We start from the raw sequence: 20,114 nt of genomic DNA on the forward strand, positions 1-20,114 counted from the left end.
TTTAGGAAATGTGTTAGCTAGTGCGTCCAGGCTTTTGTTATGTTTATCTTTTGGCTTGCCTGAAATGAACATCTTGTAACTATGCATTCTGTGCCTGCAAGGCAAGGACGCCATGCTGATGATACCTTGCTCCTCTATTCTGTCTAGCTAGAATAAATACCTTTCTTTAAAGTATCTGCTGTCTCTGTACTCCTCTAACATGTGCCTTATCTCGTTACTGCTCGTTCAGGTTAGCAAGGGAAGGAATTTAAGTCCTTAGCAAGTCCCAGTGTGTGCTAAGGGGAGTTCATTGGAGATTCACTGGGTGGTGGCAGCTTGACTAGAGGTCTCAGGGGTCTCATTCAGCTCAGCAGGGAGTGGGAACAGGACCCAGGAGACTCTAGGGAAAATTTAAGGGATCCACTGGGGCTAAGGGCCAAGAACAGGGTGCTGTTTGCTGCTTGGACCCCAGGGATCATCACAGAGGGCAACTATCTGCTATGGAACAATGGCCTCTTACCTTACAGACTCAATGTTCCAAAGTCAAAAGGACAAGAACGTGCTTGTGTTTCCTCCATCACATGTTTTCTTACTTGAAAATATAATCTTCAAATGAATTGCATAAAAGTTGTTATTGTTATTGTAGAAAATGTTAGTCTGTTGTTGTTGTAAAAAACAACAATAGCCTCAGCCTCTGGTCCCATGAAAGACTAACCAGCTTTATTTCACATAAGCTTTCATGGACTGCAGTCCACTTCTTCATCAGATGCATGGAGCAAAGCCTCAGTTGGCAGCTCTTGAACACATGAATGGGGAAATGCAAGGGAATTGAAATGTGAAAGGTACATGCCAGTATTTATTTTACTGCAATCATTTCAGTTAATGGATACTTTCCAACTATCCTAATTTGGTAGGAACAGTCCAAATTAATCCTCTGTCATCCCCTTTTTCAGCTGCTTAGCAGATGTCTCAGGTTCAATTCTTACCACTTTCCCCCTTTGTCTTCAGCTTATTCAATTGGTGCAAACTGAGTTCAAAGTGCCAAAGTAGTTTGCACTCAGTTAATTCAGCAGGGAAGGAGCAGAATCTTGACCTTTCCTTTAGACTCAGGCAAAAGCAAATTGTTACAAACTCTCCTGGTTTGTGGTTCTTCCTTGCTAATAATTTTTGCCACTCTGACCATACTCTGATATTGCTTGGCCATGTGTATCCTAGTTTACATCTGTGAAATGTTGGTGAGTATGTTAATGAAAGGTGAGGAGACCTAGCACAGATTCACTGATTAATGCATATATTGTGATGATCATGGATCACAAGCAGTGAAAATTGCCTATGTAGTAGTCACAAACTAAGCAAAAGCTGGGTGATAGTTCTGGCAAATCTGCATAGTAAAGGCTAAATCTCTCTTAAAAGGTAAATCCTAGAATTTCATGCATTGAGCCATAGCAGTTAAATGGTGTCAAACTGCATTATTTCTGCAGTACAGATGAGGCCAAGTCTTAATTCAGAGCGTAGTATAGATCAGAATTATAAAACATGTCCCCTTTATAAATCCTTTCATGTCAACCTTCATATTCATGAGAACAGAAATTACAGCTCTGTTCTGGACAGAGCCAGGCTGAAAATGTGAAATCCAAATTTGCTCAAAGATGTTGGTAAATGTATACACAAGCCTCTCACCCGTTCAGTTTTGTCTTCTATGGGGGAAATGATGATCCTCTGGGTAGATGGTTCTTGGTAGTCATCATTCTCCACTCCTGCCACCTAAAATGCCACCTTGGATTTTGCATCTTGCAAAAGGAGCATTGGGTGAGGAGGAACATTTTTCTGGGAAGGTCCACTCAAACACAAGAGTACAAAATGCTTCATGTGTTACTCTGCAAGCAAATTGTAATAGCCATTACTTTGATAGGATGAACCTCTTTGTCTGCATCTGATAGGTTCTTTCCCACCAGTTGCGGAGATAGACAAGTTGGATGGTGCTGTGCTGCCTTCAGGTCTCATTTGTGACCCTTAGTCTTTGGATTGTGGCCATTGTGTGAATAGAAATGCTGGGCTAAGTATACCTTGTTCTTGTCCATTGACTTTTATGTTCATTTCAAATTTCTTCATTGACATTTGTATTTTTCAGGTGTGAAATTGGAGGACTGGGAGGTATGCAACTAGCTCAAGGTCAGCCATGGTTGTATATATTTATTTGTGTGTGTGTGTGAGGAGGAGAGAGAGTACATGTGCAATACTGAGATCAACAGAGATGCAGACAGAGAGGGAAAAAGTTTTAAACAGAGACTGAATGACCATCTGTCGGATGCTTTGATTGTGTCTTCCTGAGACAGAGGTTGGACTGGCTGTCCTTGGGAGTCTCTTCCAGCTCTAGGTTTCTATGAAACTATTGGAGGTTTAATTTGAATTCCTTGCCAAAGGAATATGGGTACTTTATAGTACCCATAATGTGGAAACCCAAAGATGGTAATATTTAGGAAATCTGCTAATTTCTTCCAATTATTCTAAAGGTTAATCTGTAAACCACAAATCAGGCTTGTTTGGATTTTGACAAGATCTAAATATGCAATTGTACTTATTTGTACTCATGCACAGCATTTCCTAGTCTCTTTCCCTCTCTCCTTGTCATTCCAATATGCCCTCCATTCCCCTCCAATCAAACTACTGTTCCCTTTTCAAAATTTTTTTTAATAAAAAACACCCTCAGTCACAACGTTTCAAGACATCATTACCTAAACTTGGCCATTAAAGGAATTAGAGCTCATTTTGAATGCCATCAACGCTAGTTTAGGCTTAAACACAGCCAAGGATCCTCCATCTCTAATCCCAATATGGTGGAATCCCTATTGGGAATCCATACTACAGAGGATAAAAGCTTAGTGACTGTGTTTAGTGCAGGCTCCAAAAGAAGATAATGCTGGAGGAGTCAAAACACATGACAGTTTAGTTCAACAAGTTGCCGGCTGCTGCAGAGGAGAGAAAACAACATTGCTTCTGATGCATACATAATATGTACTTCATTGCTGCTTCTCTGGGAGGGCTCTAGAACCTGAAAGAGAATATAAATCCATTGTACTGGATGCTACCATTAGATGGTTGACATGTGTGCTTAAACTCAGATCAGCGCATGGGTGGTTGGTACAGCCAATGAAGATTTTCACACCAGCGCTTACCATGGGGTAGGTGCTGGTAAAACGTCAGGGAAGCGCACGTGTGTGAAAGCCTGACGTGCTTCTGAAACATTAGGGAATCATCCCCTTGCCTCTAGAGTCCTTGAATCATTCACGGAGCAGCAATTTCCTAGGAATGCAAAGTTTCTGTTTAAAAGGAAATTGCTGTTCCACAAATGATTCAAGGATGCTAAAGGTGAGGGGATGATTCCGTGACATTTCAGAAGTGTGTCAGGTTTTCACACACATGTGCTTCCCTGACATTTTACAAGCATTTTACCAGCACTTACCCCACAATAAGTGCTGGTGTGAAAATCTTCAATGTCAGTGGGACAGTGATTCCATCCCAGATTTTAATCCAAAATTTGAAGGAGCTAATCCAAAATTCTGAACTTTGTCTCCCAAATTGCATCATGGGAGAACAGTGGGATATAAATTGAAAAAATAAATTGAATAATTGAACGAATGAATGAATGAGTTCATCACCTTGGATGGCTCCTTTGAGATTAAAACCTGGACTAGATTTACCATTCCATTGGAACCATCAGCTGCCACTGGATTTGCTGGAATCATTTTCACTGAAGTGGTCAAAGTGTGGCCCATAAAATGCATGGGGCCCCAAGAATATTTATGTGGCTCCCATATATCAGGTCATTCTCACTTCCCTCATATTAAGACAGAAAGAAATTGAGACATCTGTGTGTGTTTTGGAAAAAAAAACCTTGAGATTCTGCATGAAAAAGAAATAGTGTAAGTTTACACACATGGAGGTATGCATCAGTTGTGCTATGCTGTCTCATGAAAGAATTGCAGCATTGTATAACCAAATTCACATGGAGCTTTGAAGGACAGTGTACAACCATATGCAGCCATGCTATCAGTCGACCTTTCTTATCTACAGATTCTTTATCCATGGAGTCAAACATCCATAGTTTGAAGTATTTCAATATATATATATATAAATTTCAAATAACAAATCTTGATTTTGCCATTTTATATATGAGACCCAGTTTTACTACACCATTGTATTTAATGTGACCTGGGCATCCATGGATTTGGGTATTCAGAAGGGATCCTAGAACCAAACCCCAGAAGATACCAAGGGCACACTGTAAAATGATGCACAATGTGCAGTAATGTGCAATGGCACTTCAACCCAATAGACACATTATGCATCAGGCAAAAACACACAACCACACGTGTCAGGGAATGTACGCATACATAAGGATAAACCAACAATTGATTTTTATGGGAAAAACTAAAATGCAAAGATTATTCATCTAGGCCCAGGACTTTGACTACTTAAAGGTCAGGATGTGAATCCTTCTATGTTTGGACATGTTAGTGCTCAATTTGAGTACTTTCTCTTCTCTCTTCTTCATTATTTCCACCTATATGGAGGCAGGTTCACCATGATGCAAATATGGGAGGATTTTGTTTCAACTGATCTTTGAAGAATTTCCCAGCATTTGAAATTTTCTTCACATTCAGTATGGCAAGATCTTGACAGCTTTTTCTTTGAAAAAGCAAAATGCAGGAATAAATGAATAAATGAAACTAAAGCCCGGTACATACAGCCCCAAAAGGGCAGGCTGGAGGCAGCCGGTTTTCCTGCAGAGAGACATCACAGCTGCCAAACTGTGTGGCATCCCTCCACCCCAGAAAGAACCTGGAAATACCAGGTTCTTTTTGGGACACCATGCGCATGTTACGAGTGCGCCATTGGTGCACTCATTATGTAAGCAATGTGCAGCGACATCTATATGCTGCGTGTCACTTACATCACAACGGAAGCCCCCTATAGATGGGACGGGAAACAGTCATTATGCCGCTGCCGGGATGTCCTAGGATTAGGGACCGTTCGGTTGGTTCGCGGTCCCTAACTGTAGAATCGCTGCCTGGACACCGTTTCTTGGCAGTATATACAGGGCCTGAGCTTCCATCCCTAGTTGTAGAGTTCTTAAATATTTACGCTAGACAATTAGACCATTTTGACTCCATTTTTACTTTCATGAATTCATCCTACAAAATCCTGGGATCTGTAGTTTTGTGAGGAACTCTGCATGTTCTGCTCGAGAGGTCTAGCCCTCACCCCTGCAGTTCAACAGAAAATTCCAAGTATTTCACTCAATGGGTTCACTGTACAATGATGACAGGCACACTCTTGGTCTTGGTTGCTATTCTTGGAGATGGGCTTCTGGAGCAGATAAATGTTTGGTTAAACCTTGCAAGCCAATTTATTAAGTGCTTTTTTTTAACAACATTCACTGTAATTTCTTTTTTTCACTAGAAGAAAAAGCCCACATGCTGTAAAATGCAAAGCAAAGAAGGCTGAATCATACTAGTTTCAAATTATTTCCCTCCCAACCAATAAAGAGGACTTTCTGGGATCAGCTCACTCTTATCAGTATAGGCAAGCTCTCTCTGTGACTAATCCCAGTTTAGCCTTATATAAGAGGTCTCTCTAATCCTTCTGCCTGCTGCAGTGGCAGAGACTCAAAACTACAGACTGCGTTTCAGAAAGGGTCATGACCTCTTCCTCAGTTTAGTGAGCCATTGATCATCCAGGAAACAGTTATCAGTAAATCTCTGGGAACAATGCATCATTTTTCTCAAGACAGCATGCTGTCCATCCCATCAGAAGGAGAAAATAAAGTTACATCCATTAAAAACCATGAATGGTATTTGCAACTACTGTTCCAGGAAACAACATCATGACTAATGATCTTTCCAAATGCCTGTCAGCATTCAGAGCTTAATTGGACAGCTACAGATATCTCTGAAGACATTGATTACATCTCAAACTCAATCTCTCTCTGACTGCTCAGGGTAAATAGAAATAAAAACGGATAGAATCTGATGGAAATAAATGGGGTTGGGGAACATTTATCACTCTCTAGCCAAGGGGAGGAGAATCTTTGGTTCACAAGCTAATCCAGAATGCCAGAAAGGGTCAGGATTTGATCCAGAAAGGTTCTGGAGGATACCAGTCCCTGAAGTCCCTTATATTTGAGAGATTTCCCCTACCCACCCAGCTTTCATCCCCAATGGGCATTTTATCAGCTATTTGTTTAACTTGTATGTGGCCCCCAGGGTAAAATAAAATAAAATAAGCAATTTTTTCTATTGTTTTTCTTCAAAATTACCCCAATTACTCTAGGAAACCTTGTGAGGCATTTCGTCTTTGGAGTGGGTCATGGCCAATTTATGCCCAAGAGAGGCAATAAGAAGTGATTTCTGCTCACGTACTATTATTAAAAAGGCCTCTCTTGGTCCTAAAATGTGCTGGTATGACCCCAAAACAGGGAGAGAATACCCCATGTCCCCTAGATGGCATTTGGGGGTAATTTCCTTTTTGCCAGAGCAGGTACATTGGGGGGGGGGTGCAGCTCTCTAAGGTCTACTGGAGGGCTAATGCCTACCACAGTTGCCCACCCATGCTCTAAGAGTATATCCATACTACAAACTACAGCAGTTTGATACCACTGTAACTGTCATGTCTCCATGTCTCCTGTGGTTGAGAGCTTGCAGACCCTTAGCGTTCTTTACTGGTTTATATTTTTATATTGAGAAATATTAAATTATTATGATGGTATAGTGAAGACACAAGTAGCTGTTGGTGACTTTTGTGTCAGTAGGATGATGAATCTATTTCAGGTTTTGGCCAGACTTTAAAGGAGCAATCCAAGGTGCTGAACCTATTTGGGGGATAAGACACAACATCTTGGTTAGCAACTTTAAAGTTCAGGTTAAAACCCAGAATAGATTCACCACCTCATTGCCATGGAATCAACCAATCTCCTCTGGTATATACATTCTTATTTAAAGTCAGGCTCAGGACATTCCTTCTACTAATGTGAAAGATGGGGAGGGGTGTGGGTGCAAGCTCCATTTCTCAGCATCTAGGCAATCAACAGGTGTGGCCTTTTTCAGAAATCTCCTAGCATACCTTAAGATAAGTGGGAGAAAAAACCACAAGACCTGTAAAAGGTGACCTACAATTCCCTTAAAATTAAGAAATCACTGAGAATGTGGTCCTTTGTGTCAAGCCATGCCCCCAAATACTCCCTTAGTCTTGTTCTGCCAAATTAACCCAGTTTAACACCCAATAAATGAGGCTGATAGAGGATGAGAAACTTTAGTTTATTTAGCTTGATTTTTGCTGCTAACTTATGATAACAAGTTGTAGTTGTAGACTCTAGTCCGAGCTACTACATGTGCAGTTGGAAATATGGCTACACCCCCCTGGTACTAAAGTTCCCTTAATCATCTTGAACAGCACCTGGTAGTTTCAATGCCACAACATCTTTCCAAAACTTTGGTCCTCCAGATGTTTTGGAACTTCAGCTCCCAGAATTCCTGATTTCTGGCCCAGTTGGCTAGGGCTTCTGGGAGTTGAAGTCCAAAACATCTGGAGAATCAAATTTTGGGAAACACTGCTAGCTGCTCTCCCCTGCTGCAGATATCTGAGTAATAAACACGAATACAGTGTACTCAGTCCATGACAATCCATGTAAGTATGACAGCAGGAAAGGGGTAAATCAAAGTAGGAACTTTCTATATTCCACTCTGCATTTTCTGGCTTTCAAGGCACATGAATCAATGTGATGGCCATCACCATGGATAGTTTTTCAGTGCAAATTAGATCACTTCATGGAGAATGTATCCAACTATACTTAATGGTCAGACTTACATTGACTAAATTTTGAGCCTGGTAATGTTAATTTTTAGACTAGAACTCACAGAATCCCTCAGCCAACATGGTCTTTTGATTTTCAGTGTCTAGGGCAGGGGTAGGCAACCTGCGGCCTGCGGGCCAGATGCGGCCCGGCGAGGCCTTGGGACCGGCTCCAGCCCGGTCCTGCAGCCAATTGCCGCCGGGGGCTTTGGCCTCTCGCGCACAGGGGCAAGGGGGGCAATTGTCTATAGACGCCTCAGAAACATGCATTTATATTAACATTTTTTTAAAAAATCAGCAAATTTTTTTTGCGTGTCCTCCACTTTTTTTAAAAAAAGTGTCCACCATTTGAAAATGTTGTCCTACATTTGTCCCGGTTTATTTATTTATTTAAATTTTTTAAAAATTATTTAATTATTTATTGTTTGGCTTCGGCCCCCCCAGTTGTCTGAGGGACAGCAACCCGGCCCCTGGCTCAAAACGGTTGCCTACCCCTGGTCTAGGGTCATCAATTAGAATTGAAATTATAACTATTGTATTTGTGCATATTGTATTGTATTTGTGTAAACCACTTTGGATGTAGTGGCTAAGATCCTCTTCTAGTATAATGTAAATCTACATTCATATAGCTGCACATTAGTTGTGCTATGCCACTTTTATGCTGAATTGCAACACTGTGCAACTGATGGTGTATCTGTCAGCCTGCCTGCCTATTATTCTACTGTGCATTAAGGCATGCACAGGGAAATCTTGAAGGCACAGATGAATTATTATGCACCGCTCCAGAATGCACAACTGTATGCTTGGAAACCTCTCAGTTAGCCTCAACTATATTGAGATCTATTGAAACCTCAACTCTTGAATAGTGAGTCAGCATGTAAAAACTCACTGGGTAACCCTGACCAAATCACACTGTCTCAGCCTCAGAGGATAGCAATGGCAAACCCCATCTGAAAAAACTTGCCTAGAAAACCCTATGATAGGTTCACCTTAGGGTTGCCATAAGTCAAACATGACTTGGAGTCACATATCAACAAGAAAAAATGTAGTTATCCAAATGATTCAAGTGATATACTCTAGCTGAGATGTGTGGAGTGCCACTTTGTGAAACGTAAACAGAATAAATGAACTGCTTCATAACAGCATAAACATACAACCACATGTGCAAGGGAATTTACACAGGCATATACCACTAATAGGATTGGGGAAAATATGATATGCTCTGTCTGTGTCTCGAGAGGACAAAAAATGTAAAGTACTGCACTTAGGGCAAAAAAGTGCCCTAAGTGCAGTACCTATAGGTTAGGGGACACCTGGCTTAATGAGACTACATTTGAAAGGGGTCTCGGAGTCCTAGTAGATCACAAGTTGAACATGAGTCAACAGTGTGATGCGACAGCTAAAATGGCCAATGTGATTCTAGACTACGTCAATAGAAGTATAGTGTCTAGATCAAGGGAAGTAATAGTGCCACTCTATTCTCCCTTGGTCAGACCCCACCTAGAATACTGTGTCCAGTTCTGAGCACCACAATTCAAAAAGGATATTGAGAAGCTGAAGCGTGTTCAGAGGAGGGCCACCAAAATGGTGAAGGGTCTAGAATGCAAGCCTTAAGAGGGGAGACTTAGGGAGTTAGATATGTTTAGCCTGGAGAAGAGAAGGCTAAGAGGTGATATGATAGCCTTGTTTAAATATTTGAAGGGATGTCATATTAAGGATGGAGCAAACTAGTTTTCTGCTGCTCCAGAGTATAGGACCTGGAACAAAGGATGCAAGTTACAGGAAAAGAGATTCCACCTTAACTTTAGGAAGAACCTCCTGACAGTAAGGGCTGTTTGACAGAGTGGTAGAATCTCCTTCTTTGGAGGTCTTTAAGTAGAGGATGGATGGCTATCTGTTGGGGATGCTTTGATTGAGAGTTCCTGCATGGCAGGGGGTTGGACTGGATGATCCTTGTGGTCTCTTCCAACTCTATGATTCTATGTGTGAGTCAATATTGTGTAGTGGTTTCAGTGTTGGACTAAGACACTGGGAAATCAGGGGTTGAATCCGTACTTGGCCATAAAAACCCACTTGGGCAAGTTACACTCTCACATCAAAAGAAGGCAAAGCCACACACCTTCTAAGCAAATCTTGCCAATAACCCCCCCCCCCCCCATAGAGTCATCTTAGGGTCACTATATATTGGAAATAACTTGAAGGCACACAACAACATAAAAATACTTCCTGTACTTCACCAATGACCTCAAGCCAGTTTGTGTGTGTATCTCTCCCTCCCCTCTCTCTCCTCCCACCCGGGATTTTCATTCACTATAGTTGTGGGCCATATAGGAGGGTGAGAGAATGATGGGCTCCAGGGCACACACAGAATTTCATGGCTTAGTGGGTGAGTGGAAGCTGATGGCTCCCATGCCAGGAAATCCTGTCCAGAATTTGGTCTCAAGTGGATTAAGATATCCAAAAATCTGAATTCATTTTGGGGATAGGGTTCACTAATTTATGATTCCATCTAAATATTAGGAAAAACTTCCTGATGGTAAGAACTGTTTGACAGGAGTGTGTGGTGGAGCCTCCTTTGGAGGTTTTTAAACAGAGACTGGATGGCCATCTGTTGGGAGTGTTTTCATCGTATATTCCTTCATAGTAAGTGTTGAACTGGATGGCCTTTGAGGTTTCTTCCAGGTCTGATTCTATGAACTTGGCTAGCTCCTTTCAAGTTCAGACTATACTACCAATTCACTACTCTACTGACCTCACCACCATCAGCCTCCTTGACTTGGAATAGAGACGTGGATATCCATTGACAGTGACCACTGCACCAACACGTCAGCCCCCCTTCTGTACACCTATCACAACAGTGAGAGACATTTTAATATTCTTCATTATCTCCCAGACACCTGGGAAATACCTGTTCTGATGCAACTAATACAGCCAATTAGAATCGATTGCTGAATGTTGTTGCTGGCACATCCTCTGGTGCTTTGTTTATCGAAGCATAATGGAGACAGATTAGCTTTGCAGGGCTACAAGTCCCTGGGATTCCTAATTATACCACAAATTGATTTTTTAAATTTAATTTTTATTTATTTTTGCAGGAGTCGTGCTAATTCAGTCCATTTTTGCTCTGTCTCGCACAGATGCCCAGGCTGCCGGAAGTCTAATTTTTACCAGGCTTCCCACACAAAATGCTTCATTATCTCCACAGCATCTTGGGAGGTGGGATTCCCAGTGCGGAGCTGGCAATTCTGTAGCAATGAAGCAAATTAGTGCAAGTCAAGCCTTCAGATGGCAAAGACTTTTTTTTCTTAGTAGGCTTCAGAGATGAGAAAGTTTTTAAGAAGGGACTTTGAAGAGGTTACTGCACTGTTTTAAATACATCCCTTTTAAAACTGTTTTAAAATTGTTTTTAATAGTTTATTGCTATTTTAATGCTGAATGTCAGTATCTTCAAACCATGCGGTTGCTGTTTTGTGCCTTAAAGGCATTTCTGACTTATGGCAGTGTGGGGTACTGGCTATGGTACAAACACACCTTTTCCTCATCCAACTCATTGTCACTTTAACATTTGCAACAAAGCATGAGGCAGCAGCGAGGGATACATCACTAGCCAGCTTTTCAAGCATGAGATGTTCTTCCTCCACGGTTTAATGAAATCACTCCACAAAAAACTATAAGCATAGCTAAACAATAACAGTTACAGTTACAGCATGAAAGGAGTGACATTATTCCTTGCTGAGTTGTAATTATGGTATAATGTCATTATATAATACTCATCATCATCATCAGATCCCTTCAAGTTGGCTCTGACCTATGGCAATCTTCTTGTAGGATTTTCATGGCAAAATTTCTTCAGACCAGGTTTGCTGTTGCTTTCCTCTGATGGTGAGATAATGATACTTGCACAAGATCATCCGGTGGATTTCCTTGGCTGGGTGGAGATTCATTCATACTCTGGTGTCCTAAATTCCTAATCCAACACAAAAAAAGAAATGCCACGCTGGTTCATTTGATACCTTTTGTAGGCCAACCCAAATGTGTGTGTGAGAGAGAGAGAGAGATTACACTAGCTTTTAAAGCTCATTGGCTTCTTTATACGGCAAAGATGAAACAGAGTTCATGCAGAGAAAACTAATGACATTTTTGTAGTGATAGGCAACCCTCCAAGACTCTCACATACCTTAAGACCCACTCAAGAACAAAACCAGAAGTAATGTAACATCACTTCCAGTTGTATCAGACACACTGGTGCGGTCTTGCAGGGATGAAAGAGGAGTCAATACAACCCCTACCTTCTCTGCAGTTCTCCACCCCTGATTTAAAATAACATGTAGTTTATACAGTCAAGAGCTAACAAACAATGGCTGGCAGTCAGTGGCACATGCAAGTATAAGTTAATGCGACACCTGCATGTGTCTATTTTTTGTCACTGCAAAGAATGGCATTCCCTTCATCCCTCTCCACCAATCAAAGCCCCTCCAACTTATCACAGTGCTGCTAAACCACTCCATTTCTGCTTGAGGATCACAGAAGCATTTGGCTATGTCCCCATAGCAAGACCTTAAATGATGACAGCCACCAAGATCTGCAGAGGGCCCTGGAAGAGCTCAGCAGAGAATGTAATCACTTTGTATTTGACAATGTAGAAACAGTTGGCGGCTTCTGCAATCCCCCTGCTCTCTTCCAGGAACAAATGGCTGTGGTAGAGGAAGTCAACAGCTCTATGGTAGGTCAGAGCTGGTGGTAAATGGCTCAGTATAACATAGTTCTGCATGCAGAGCTACTCCACTGAGCCTTGCAGGACTGGGCTTGATGTGCTTTTGTCAATTTAACCTGTTAAAAGGGATAGATGGATCCATCTACTTTCACTCTGTATCCCTGTTGCATGCATTTACTCAGATGTTCATGCTCAGATGTTTCTGCATCAATCTGTGGATGTTTTTAATTTTCACTAAAGTTCTAAATGAAATATATATTTAAATGCATATTTGAAAATGAGGTCTTGTACTGTTTCTGTTGGAAGTAGTAAGGAGCAACTCAGATTGCACAACATACCCATACACGACAGATACACAATATACACAATGTATGTGGAAACGTACACAACATATGTGGAAAGAAGGAAGAAAGGAGAATTGGGGAGGAGGGACAGAATGAGTTATCTCCTTGGCTTTTCTAGATGTCCTCTTTCTGATTTGACCCATGGTACCTTTCTTTCATTTCCAAACAGAGAACCTTAGGGTTGCCAATGTCCCTACCTCATTCTTCTTCACATCTCAGCCAGAGATGACTGTTGGCTTTGTTACTTCAGGGCTGAGGATCTGGGGTTTACAAACACTGCTTATTGTTTACAGGAACTATGCATGGTACAGAATCTATTTTGAAAATCAGATTCAGTTCCTGTGATAACTCCCACAAACCATCTTGGCTCTGTTCTGGAGAAGCTAGGAGCAAGCATGGCTCCAGCTTAGATAGAACTAGGATTCCTCTCATCTTTTTTTTCTCTCTCAGTGAATTTCTTACAATAAATAATATCTTCCTTGTTTTCTTAAATGAAAAGTCACAGTATGATTGTTTTCCAGTATAAAGTGTGCTCCTCCATGCATCCTGATATTTCAGAGTGCTGAATTGCTTAACGGGGCTGAGAGCATATTCTTCTAACATTTTTTTTAGCCAGGAACTCTGCCAGAACTACAATTAAGCAAGTTACTTTCCCGAAGAGTGAAGCCATCCATAACTGCACAGTAGTGGAATTATGATCTGTCTTTCATTCTTCTTAAAATTACATTTCCAACATCTGAACGGAGGGTTTAGGGAGTGCAAATACTGGTGGATAACTAAGTTCTAATCCACATGGGAGGTCTGGTCTGGATCATATCAGTATATATTGGAATTTACAAAAATCAAATTCCTCAAAATTCTCTTGCGAACTGCAATGTGTGATACTGAGCTCCTTAGAGGGAGACCAGGGTAATAAATATGATAATAACAGTTCTGCTTAACTTGGTGCCTCCAGTTGGCAGTTAATATTAAGAACAATATAGTACATTATTAGAGCATTTCCATGGCTAAATTAGAGTTTAATTACCGTAAAGAAAAACAATGAAATAAGGGTATAAGCTCATGATTCAAAATGGCACTTTTAGGTAATTTACATTTAATTTAATTGTCACTTTTATCACAGTTGGTAGATGCACTTATGCAATTCCAAGAGAACTATGTATGATGTGAGAAACCAGGCATTAATAGAGAAAAAGTTAACTCTGGGATAAACACTGAAAGTGAAAGACTGGTTAATAATATAGTTTGTGTGGGGTTTTTTGGACTATGTTGCTATGTTCTAGAAGAATTTATTCCCAATGTTTCTCCTGCATCCTTCAGAGAATGGTGGCATGGAAGTGTGTGGGGTATATATACAGCGCACCCGCAGCATCCCATTAAAATGAATGGGGCACGTGCCTATGGCGCATGAGCACAACCATTCCACCATGCACACAAGCCCATTCACTTGAATGGGGCTTGAGCACAGGCAAAATTCACCTTACGCCGGGGGGGGGGCGAAACAGACCCCCACATAAGGCGAGGTTCCACTGTACTGTGTGACCCTTGGTTGAGAGGAAGTGATTTACATGTTAATCTGTGTGTTGATCTGTTGGTGAATGTCTATTTAATCAGTGATCCATTGTCTGCTGGGAAACCCCCTGACCCTGAGCAATATTCATTTGCATGTGCTGAGCCTTGATTTTGGTGTTTTTCAGGACTGGTAGCCAAACAATGTTTACTTTCAGGGTTTCTTCTTTCCTGTTGAAATTGTCCAGGAGTTTGTGGATTTCAATGGCTACCCTGTGCATTCTGACCTAATTGTTGCTGGCATGGTCCAGAATTTCAGTGTTTTCAAATAGCATTTTATGCCCAGGTTGGTTTATAACATGTTCTGCTACTGCTGATTTTTCTGGCCAGCCCAGACTGCAGTGTCTATCGTGTTCCTTGATTCTCATTTGAACATTGTGTTTGGTGGTCCCTATGTAAACATGTGTACAGCTGCACGATATGCGGTAAACTTCTGAGGCCATGAGAGGGTCTCTCCTGTCCTTCGCTGAGTGCAGCATTTGCTAGATTTTCTGGGTCGGTTTGTAAATCATTTGGTGGTTGTGTTTCCCTATTTCCCATCAGATTCCCTATTCTGTCTGTGACTCCTTCAATGTATGGTAAAAATACCTTCCTTTTAGGTCTCAAAAGAGTCCCAACATGGTGGGATCAAGACAGAAGATTTAAATGCAGAATTGCTTCTCACATTAACCTTTACCATTGACTCTGCTGACAACATCTGGCTGACTAGAACAATGGGGTCTGAGAACAACCAGAGGGAGGCAGTACTGAACTAAAATGGTGCCCAGGACTTCAAGTGAATCATAACTCTTGTTAAATGAGTTGGGAACACTATCAGATTCAGTGCATCTGCAAGTGAATGTTTACTGAGAAAGTCATATTTGACAATCATATTTTGCTTCGAAAGAGTATCGATTCCTAAAAATAAGATTTGTGAAAGTAAGTAGAAAGAGAATGACAAGAGTTTCCAACTTTTCCATTCTGGCTGGGGGATCTTCAAACTCACAAGGACAGCAATGCAGTTGGAAAATACAATAGAGGTTGAAAGGAAGACCAGAATCTTCAAGAAGATATAAACATGGTTAATGGACAGCATCAAGCAAGCTTAACAGAGGAAGAAAGCTTCTTTCAGAAAATGGAAGATAAACAGATCACATGAACAAAAAGAAAACAAACACTGACCAAAAAAAAACTGCATGCAAACAACTAGATAGTCAACATATATTGAACAGCATATTGTTAAAAGCAGTAGATTTTGTAATATGTGGAACAAATTCAACTATAGGTTGACCTCGTGTATAAGTCAAGGGCAAGTTTGGGGCCAAGATTATGGATTTTGATATGACCAAAGGATAAGTCAAGGGTAAAACTAAGGGGCATGTAGAAAAGGCTTTAAAGGATAAAGCTAAGAAAAACAATGCCAAAAAAACTCAAAAATTCCACCAGGTATAACTGTTTGAGCTCATACGAAAAGCTGGATGGATGAGAGAATAGAGGGGATCAGTGCTTCCAGGACAGATTATGCTCTTGCCTTTCACCTGGAGGCAGTGCAGTACTTACACTGACTCATGGATAAGTCAACCCAGGTTTTAGGAGTCAGTTTTTTTACTAAAATGTGTACACTTATGCATGAGCATATACACTACTTGTATTTCATGCCTTTTCCCGGTAAAGAAGGTATAACTGCAGAACATTACAGTTGTAACTTTCCAATTTCCATTTTCCAGTTCCAATTTCCATGGGATGATGAATCTAATCTATTTTTTAGTATGAACTTTAAAGGATTTGTGCAAGGCACTTAAAACTCTGTTCTGACAATAGATTTAGTAGTTTGGATAATTTCGTGGACCCTGGTTTGCACTTTCATGTAGAAAGATTTCTGGCAAGAAATAGATTGTACCTCACAGTAAATGGAAAGAATATATTAGCCAAGAGTCTCACAAATCTGATTAAGAGGGCTTTAAACTGAGCTACACAGGAGAGACAGACAGTATTCTAGAAAGACAGGGGGCACCAGTGATGAGGACAATCATCTCAATGATACCAGAGGAATTGGGCACAAGAGCTCAACAATGGTCAGAAAAGAAAGTACAAAGAATCAGCTGGAGAGAATAACCCATGGTCTCAGATGTCTCTACACTAATGGCAAATCCTGGGAAATAAACAAGATGAACTTGAAGTCCTGAAGTCTTTTTTCTGTGCAAAGCAACTAAGTGTGAGTTTTACACAGACTAAGCCCCATGAATAGGCTTCAAAATCCGTATCACTTTTGAAGACTTTCTTTCAGTAGGAAGAAAATTCCTAAAATTATTCATTGATCCATTTCTGAAGAAACACAGGGTTTCTCTACACTAGCTTGAAGTATTCTCACCACAGAGCTGCCCTAAATTCCCCCTACTACCTCAATACTCCATAGCGATCCTGGGCAGCTGTCGACATATATGACCTGTTGTGTCACCTGGTGCCACCACTGCTGGTGCAAGTTTTCCTTTAAAAACTAGAGCAAAGGATGAGTTGTTTTAAACAGTTTTAAGAGGGGGACATGGAGTAGAACTGATCTTATGTCATGAAGACAGTCTATAGTCAAATCAGGGATTTGGCCCTGCATCATGAAGTCAGGTTGCCAGGAGAAAGGGGGGGGGTTGTTGTTTCATTTGGCCTATGTAGGCATACCCATAGTGAAGAATTGCATCCCTATTTAAAAATAACTGTACAAATTCTTGTGCAAGAAGATATGATTTAGGACAAAGCAGCTGACAGAGAAAGTCCTAAGCTCTTTCTAAATTCTTTCTCCACTCCAAAGAGCCTTCTTCCTAGAATGTATTTTCATGAAGAATATTGCACAAGTTTGAAGCCTAAATGTTGGTGCATTTAAAACTTACAATGGAAAGTAAACTGCTTCATTTGAGCAATGAGGTCAGCCTCAATATTACCCTTCCATGTGTCTGTCCATACTTAATCAACCAACAACACCGAGGGCAGAAACAAGAACCCAGATTAATATGGAGTGTAGAAATGCTAAACTGTTTTGCTAAGGAAAGAGAGCTAACACTGGCAGGAATTTCCACACAAAACTGCCTAAAATGTTTTTGTGTAATTATCCTAATGCACCCAATTATGCACACATAATTTACATTTTATGGACTTTTATTGCATTCCCCTAATCTTGTTCCATAACATTACACCATGGATATTTGGATACAGGAATATCACTGAACACCATGTGGAAGAAAACATCAATTTCTTTAATTCATAGCAAACAATATGCAGATTTTAAATGTGACCTTCTTAAAAAAAAGTATTGGTCAAAGCTGGAGACTTGAAGGACTACAATCGATGTCAAGAAAAAAATGGTAAGAAACATTTGAGATCCTTCTAGCCTGCATAAATCATGATGGAGATCCTGCTAGTGTCATGTGAACACAAGTGGTTGCGCATTCTTCACTGTTGTCCAGAAGACATATTAATAATAATAATAATAAAATTTTATTTATATACCGCCCTTCTATGCAATCAGGGCGGTGTACAACATCATAAAACATGAAATAACAATTACAATAAAAGCAAATACATACAACCATTAAAACATTAAAACATTCTAGCCACCCTGCCACGGGGGACATGGGGGGGGGGGGGGGGGGGGGGTGGAGAGACTAATTGGGGCCTGTATTGGGGAATGCTGATTTGAACAGGAGTGTCTTCAGCCCCTTTTTGAACTAGGCCAGGGAGGTGGCCGAGCGGAGCTCAGTGGGCAGAGAATTCCAGAGGGTCGGGGCCGAGATGGTGAAAGTCCTCCTAGATGTGGAGGCTAATCTGGCCCCTGGGACCCTCAATAACTGCTGCCCAGATGTTCTGAGAGGGCGGGGCGGATTGTATGGGGAGAGGCGGTCCTCAAGGTATCCTGGGCCCAAGCCATTTAGGGCTTTATAGGTAATAACCAACACCTTGTATTGCGCCCGGAAGCGAACAGGCAGCCAGTGCAGATCTTTAAGCACTGGTGTTATATGGCTGGTTCTGGGTATGCCAGTAACCAGCCTGGCTGCCATGTTCTGCACTAGTTGTAGCTTCTGGGTGTGGTACAAGGGTTGCCCCATGTAGAGCGCGTTGCAGAAATCCAAACGAGAGGTTACCAGAGCATGTACTACCATTTCAAGGTCCCTCCGGTCCAGGTAGGGACGCAGCTGGCGAATCAGCCGAAGCTGATAACAGGTGCTCTTGACCGTCACATCCACCTGAGATGTAAGGTGGAGCGACGAATCAAGGAGCACCCCCAGACTGCGTACCGAGTCCTTCACAGGAAGCGTGATCCCGTTCAGGACAGGTGGAACCACCGCCGTCCCTGGGCCAGGGGAACCTATCACGAGCACCTCCGTTTTCTCTGGATTCAGACTGAGTCGGTTTTCCCTCATCCAGCCCATTACCGACTCCAGGCAGGCCACGAGAGGAGAGATGCCATCCCTAGTCACTGCATCAGTTGGAGACATAGAGAAGACTATTTGGGTGTCATCAGCATACTGATAACCCCGCGCCCCATGTCTCCGGATGATCTCACCCAGCAGTTTCATGTAAATGTTAAATAGCATGGGAGACAGAATGGCTCCTTGAGGGGCCCCAGATGTAAGGGCCCTCTTATCGGAGCACACGTCTCCCAGCTCATGGTTGCATAAGCACAGTTCCACAATTGTAACCATTTCACATTGGTTTAAATCCTGTTGTTAGTTCCAACTAGGGTAGAGTCCTTGAATCAATATTTACTCACTTTTGATTTACCTTTCAAAACAGACTAAGTAGATCTTACACTAGTTTGGATTAATTAAGAGGATTCCAGGCACAGAACTGTGCATTCTTGAATGGTATACAACTATCCATCAATGCTTTCAATGTGCCAGGGTTTTTTCTTCCCTCTGAGACAGAAGAGACAGCCACTGTACCTTCTCCATTGCACAATGCATTAATAAACAGGTATATTGGCTGAATAGAATTGGTTGCATAATGTTGGTATTCAGATGAAGGGGGATGTAGAGCAACCACCATGTAGCTGCATGAATGTAGATTTACTCTGCACAAGCACTGAAAATTAAGTATATTCATATAAATAGCAATATTTGCATAATATATTTTTCCTTTTCATAGAAAAACGACAAAGAGATCATAAATTCCTTTAAAACTTCAGATTCCAGAATTCTTGGAGTTCTGGGGTGGGTTGTTTTTTTAAGTATCTTCTATTGTATTGAAATCTAGTTGGAAATATAATGTTGCTTTCATTCTCTGAGACAATAAAATGTTATAAAATTTTAACATTTCTGATGGCCTTCTGAAATTGATCCAGTTGTGCAGCTGTGGCTTTTCCTGAGACAGTTACGCAGCTCCTTCTCTTGCCAGTTTTGACCTTCTAATCAAACATCTTGTTTTGAATAGCTGTAAATTTTGAGCCTTCGCATCATTTTGATCTCACATGTACTAGATATGAATAACATCATGCAACTATCTCCTTGTAGATGCTTTGTACTAACAGCTGTCATCTTGTAACAGGTGTCTGTAGGATTTTCCTTTTGAGGTAAGACACAGCCCCTCACTTCACAGTTTACACAACAATCCAATTTTCTTCCTGGGTTAACAAACATTAATGATGTCCCCCAGTGGCCTATATTTAAATTAACACCTGGAGCAAGCCATCT

The sequence above is a fragment of the Sceloporus undulatus genome, chromosome 3, assembly GCF_019175285.1.
Source record: "Sceloporus undulatus isolate JIND9_A2432 ecotype Alabama chromosome 3, SceUnd_v1.1, whole genome shotgun sequence".
In the NCBI taxonomy this organism is placed as follows: domain Eukaryota; kingdom Metazoa; phylum Chordata; class Lepidosauria; order Squamata; family Phrynosomatidae; genus Sceloporus; species Sceloporus undulatus.